A 6,006-nucleotide genomic window follows, 5' to 3' on the forward strand; every position below is an offset into this window, starting at 1 on the left:
TGAAGGGTCCCAGGTTCAATTCCGGTCAAGGGCATGTACCTTGGTTGCGGGCACATCCCCAGTAGGGAGTGTGCAGGAGGCAGCTGATCGATGTTTCTAACTCTCTATACCTCTCCCTTCCTCTCTGTAAAAAATCAATAAAATATTTTTTTAAAAAAAAAAAGATAGAATCCAGGGTGTTCTATCACCAGGATTCGTGGTTCCCACACTGCTTTTAAACACTTTCCTATGCTACTCTTTTTGATTTGCAGAACTGTGAGGATGGATAAATCTGTATTCTTGCCTTTGAGAATCTGAAGAGAGGGTCATAGGTAAGTTCTGCCCTCCTTATTTGAAACTCAGTACAACCAAAATGTGTTCTAAATTTGTCAAGCCTGATGTTTGTCTAACAATACATCTTCCCACAAAACTTTATTGAGCTGCTTGTCAATTTATTCTGGCGAGAGTCAATGGCTTAAAAACAAAAGCAAAAATTAGTCTTGGTGGGTGAGACCATTGCCCACATCATCATGTTACTTGTCAAAAACCTGCCTGTTATTCCCACTACAATCTCCAGTCCCTGATAATTATACTTTAATGACATATGCCAAATGGCTTAAATTAGGAGTAAAAAACTCAGCAATAGACTGCCAATCTAGTCAAAACTGGTTATCTACCAGAGTATCTGGTCTATATTTGCCTTTACCTTTAGATTGTCAGACGACTGGTGGGATTTCTTTTCATGTGTAAACTTTATCTTTAGTAACTCAAATTCTGGCATACAGACACACAAACCATATTTACAAATTTACAGTCCCACAAAATAGGCCTCTGCTTCTGACAAATATTTGAGGAATTACCACCAATCCTAGTCAAATCGTTTCAAAAAGACAAGATGAGGGAACACTTTCTAACATCTGTGAAGTATTATCCTGATACCAAAACCAAAGATCACAAGAAAACTGCACGCCAGTGTCCCTTATGAATATAGATATAAAAATATTAACAATCCCTGCCCTAGCTGGTTTGGCCTAGTGGATAGAGCTTCGGCCTGTGGACTGAAGGGTCCCAGGTTCAATTCCAGAAAAGGGCACAAGCCAGTGTTGCGGGCTCAATCCCTAGTAGGGGGCATGCAGGAGGCAGCCAATCAATGATTCTCTGTCATCATTGACTTTTCTATCTCTCTCTCCCTCTCCCTTCCTCTCTGAAATCAATTTTAAAAAGAAATTTTTTAATTCTCTTAAAAAAAAAAAAGAGCCATAGCTGGTTTGGCTCAGTGGATAGAGCGTCAGCCTGAGGACTGAAGAGTCCCGGGTTTGATTCCGGTTAAGGGCTCATGCCTGGGTTGCGAGCTCTGTCCCCACTGTGGGGAGTGCAGGAGGCAGCCGATCAATGATTCTCTCTCATCATTGATGTTTCTGTCTCCCTCTCCCTTCCTCTCTCTGAAATCAATCAATAAATTTTTTAACAGGAAAAGTATAACAATTTGGTATAAATCAACTAACAGTGACATTTCATTTTGCTATCTTCTGGGACACCTGCCACTAACACATACAAGGAATAATGCTGGACTCACATACTTAAGAAGGAATAAGTAGCTATTAGCTTGATTAAAGAACTGAATATACAAAAGTCTGGAAAGAAGAGTGAGCTAATGAGTTTCTGAAACTCAAATATTCCAATTCTATTGAGGGGAACAGTATTAAGAGGTAGGCAGAGCTCAAATTAGGAAGAGCTTGAGGATAATACCTGTGCTCAGTACTACGGATACTGCAATGAACAATACACACAAGGTCTCTTTCCTCGTGCAGCATACATTTTTTTTTGCTTTTTATTGCATTTATTGGTGTTACATTTGTTAATAAAATTATATAGGTTTCAGGTGTACAATTCTATAATACATTATCTGTATATTGTAGTGTGTGTTTACCACCCCAAGTCATGTATCTTTCTATCACCATTTATCCCCCCAGTACCTCTCCTACGTCCCTCTACTCCCATTTTCCTCTGGTAATGACCATAATGCTGTCTGTCTGAGGTGTGTTTTTTTTTTTCTGGGGTTTTGGGGTTTGTTTGGGGTTTTTTGCTTAATCCCTTCCCCTTTTTCTTTCTTTTTTTAATTTTTTTTTATTGATTTCAGAGAGGATAGGAGAGGGAGAGAGAGAGATAGAAACATTAATGATGAGAGAGAATCATTGTTGGGCTGCCTCCTGCTCGGCCCCTACTATGGTTCGATTCCACAACCCGGGCATGTGCCCTTGACTGGAATTCATTATATTCCACATATAGGTGAAATCATGTGGTATTAGTCTTCCTCTGACTGACTTATTTCACTTAGCTTAGTACTCCCCACATCCATTTTTGCTGTTAGAAAAGATAAAATTTCCTTCTTTTTATGGCTGAGTAGTATTCCGTTGTGTAATGTACCACAGCTTTTTTTAAAAATATATTTTATTGATTTTTTTACAGAGAGGAGGGAAGAGGAATAGAGAGTTAGAAACATCGGTAAGCAAGAAATATCAATCAGCTGCCTCCTGCACACCCCATACTGGGAATGTGCCCAAAACCAAGGTACATGCCCTTGACCGGAATTGAACCTGGAACCCTTCAGTCCGCAGGCCGATGCTCTATCCACTGAGTCAAACCGGTCAGGGCGTACCACAGCTTTTTGATCCACTCATCTACAGATGGGCACTTAGGCCGTGCAGCATGTATTCTAATGGGAGAGACATTCAGTTATTTCACAAATATTGAGAGCACATTGTGCGCAAGACACTATTCTAAATGATGGAAATGCAGAAGTGAATAAAACAGATACAAATCCTTACCTTAGGCAGTTTATATTCTTGTGTCAGACAATAAATAAGTAAACAAATAATTAAATGCAAACAAGGAAATACATATGGGGATTAACAGAGCAGCACTGTCTAATCAAACTTTCTTTGAGGGTGGAAATGTTCTATATCTGCACTGTCCAGAAGGGTAACTATAGCCACATATGGCTATTGAGCACATAAAATATCATCATTGTAGCTGAGGAACTGAATTTTTAATTCTTTTTTTTCATTTCAGAGAGGAAGGTAGATGGAGAGAGAGACAGAAACATCAATGATGGGAGAGAATCATTGATCGACTGCCTCCTGCATGACCCCCTGCTGAGGGTGGAGCCTACGATCAGGGTATGTGCCTTGACCTGTAATTGAACCGTGACCTCCTGATTTATAAGTCAATGCTCAACCATTGACCCACACCAGCCAGACTGATTTTTTAATTTCATGTAATTTTAATTTGAACACCCACATTTAGTCACTATTTTTAATCCAGGGGCTCATTAATATCAGTTTTGTTTTCTTAAAACTTTTATTTTCAAAATATGTTTGTTTGTTTTTATTATTGATTTTAGAGAAAGAGGGACAAATTGATTCTCTGCCTCCTGCACGTCCCCTACTGGGGATCAAGCCTGAAAGCTAGGCTTGTGTCCTGACATGTAATTGAACCAACAACCTCTCAGTGTATGGGATGACACCCAACCAACTCAGCCACATCGGCCAGGGCTTAAAACTTTCTTAAGATTGGTTCTTCTCTTAGGGAATTTCCAATAACTACCTCTCCATTCACATCCAAAAGGAAAGATTGTTTCCCTTCAAAGGTTTGATTGATCAGTTTACATCCCAAGCTCACTGTGGACAAGGAATAGAATGTGATTATTGACATAAGGGTAGAGTCAGCTTCCTTAGGATCACATGAATCACCAGATGATTACTGGAAACTGTTGTGAAGAGAAGAGATAGGTGTTGAGAAGACAGCACACAAATGTTCATTATAGCCTTGCTAATCAATTGTCATCCTCAACTGAAGGCTTGTTAGTGTTAAAAAACAAAATTCAAGTAAATTTGAATATCTAATTGGCTTTGTTAAGCAACTCATGAATCAGGCAGCATCCCATTTAGCAAGTAGGAGGGCTACAAAATGGAAGCAGGTTGGGGCAAGGAAGCTATTAATGAAAGAAAAGAAGCCAGGACATCTTTGGGGGAAGAGAAGTGAAAGGGTTGTTAATATGTAGATTGTCTCTTCTATCCAGGGAGAATGGAGAGAGCCTGGATGACAGACTGCTAAATGCTTGACAAGAAATTCCACACTGGCTCATTCAGATTATGTTTCTGGGAGAGATTGAAACTGCAATTATATCAGATATAAATCTAGCTTTGGTATTATAGGCTGTTAACACAAATTACTGTATTTGGAGCCTGTGGTTTTTTCTTTAACATTAGAACTGCAGAATTTGAGACTCCACGCTAACTGAATCAGAATTTTCATTCTCAAGTTTCATCAAGTCTTTATGCCCATTGAGGTTTTTTGTTTGTTTGTTTGAATCTTCGCCTGAGGATTGTTTTTGTTGATTTTAGAGAAAGGAAGGGAGAAGAGGGAGGGAGAGAAACATCCATCAGTCACCTCCCGAACATTCCCCAACTGGGGATTAAACCCAAGACCTAGGTATGTGCCCTGACCGGGAATAGAACCTGCAACCTTTTGGCTCCAACCGAATGAGCCACCTAGCCAGAGCTGCCCATTAACGTTTGATGAGCATTGCTTTACAACATTCCTGAGTTCCGAGGACAAAAGATGAAGTTCAGGCTTGAAGATACAAATTAAAGCCATGGTTTTGGAGGAGATCATCTAGCCCAGCGGTTCTCAACCTGTGGGTCGCGACCCCTTTGGCGGTCGAACGACCCTTTCACAGGGGTTGCATAAGACCATCCTGCATATCAGATATTTACGTTACGATTCATAACAGTAGCAACATTACAGTTATGAAGCAGCAATAAAAATAATTTTATGGTCGGGTCACAACATGAGGAACTGTATTTAAAGGGCCAGAAGGTTGAGAACCACTGTTCTAGGCCTAAGGAGAAAGTATCCATAAGGAGATTACATCTAGGGTAATCTATGAAGCGCACCCACAGGTAATGGCTCAGCAGAGGATGTGGCAGCTGAGGCCTAAGAAGAGTAGCTAGTGGGATGGGAATGAGACCAGGTGTGCTGTGCATCCTGGGAGCCAAACACGAGGGTGTTTCCCAAGGGGAGGATCTGTGTTGAATGCTCCTGATATGTTGAGTAAGATGAGGAAAAAGTGTGTCTTGGAGGTTTTCGATAACCTTTAGAAAAGCAATTTCAGGGTAGTTTGCAGAGTGAATTGGAGGTGATAAAAACAAGTAGAGACAGTTCATTCAAGAGGCTTTTCTGTGAAAGAAATCTGGCAGTCGCTGCTGCTACATCAGAGAACTTTGTTTTGTTTGTAAGATACATGTGTATGCTGGTGGAAAAAATCCAGCGGACGGAGAAATGGATGATTCAAGTCCAAAGGGGATAACTAAGTGAGTGAGATGTTTAACTGAATGAGTGAAATGTTTAAGGAAACGGGATTCATACTACAACAAAGAGGAATTTGCCTTTGAAAGGAGCAAGGATACGTCTACCCTTGTAACAGGAAGGAAAGCAGAAGGATGGATGCAGTTTCCTCAAAGAGGTAGGAAACATCGGCGGACTGATTTGGGAGAGGGACTTGGACTGTAAAAGGTTGGAGAAGAAGAGAAGAAAGAAGGTATAAATTTTTTTTTAAACTCATTAGAGAAGCATAACACAATATCTGGGTAGGGAAGGCTACCCTTTAGAAGTTTGTGACCAGAATTTAAAGTGAAAATAACTAAGTTGTGTGATTTTCCTCAGGTACGTTCAATAATGCTGACGTTCCTGGCTTTGTAGCAGAATTAGCGTAATCCTTTGGGCTTCCCTCAGAACTTCCTTTCGCTCTCGGGTATATTTGGTGCGGCATAACACGAGGTGGACTGCCGTGCGGAAGTGCCCACTAATTGCATTAAATTTCCTCAAATCTCCCAAATAAACGCCTTCAGTGGTTGCCAAGTGCCCTCAGCAGTTGCAAGTCACACCTCCAGCCACCAGGGCCCGCTGTGGCGCTCCTCGCGGCCGGAAGGGAGTGCGACCCAGCGCGGCCTCGGCGTTTCCGCT

Source organism: Myotis davidii, unplaced genomic scaffold, assembly GCF_000327345.1.
Source record: "Myotis davidii unplaced genomic scaffold, ASM32734v1 scaffold96, whole genome shotgun sequence".
NCBI classification, from domain to species: Eukaryota; Metazoa; Chordata; class Mammalia; order Chiroptera; family Vespertilionidae; genus Myotis; species Myotis davidii.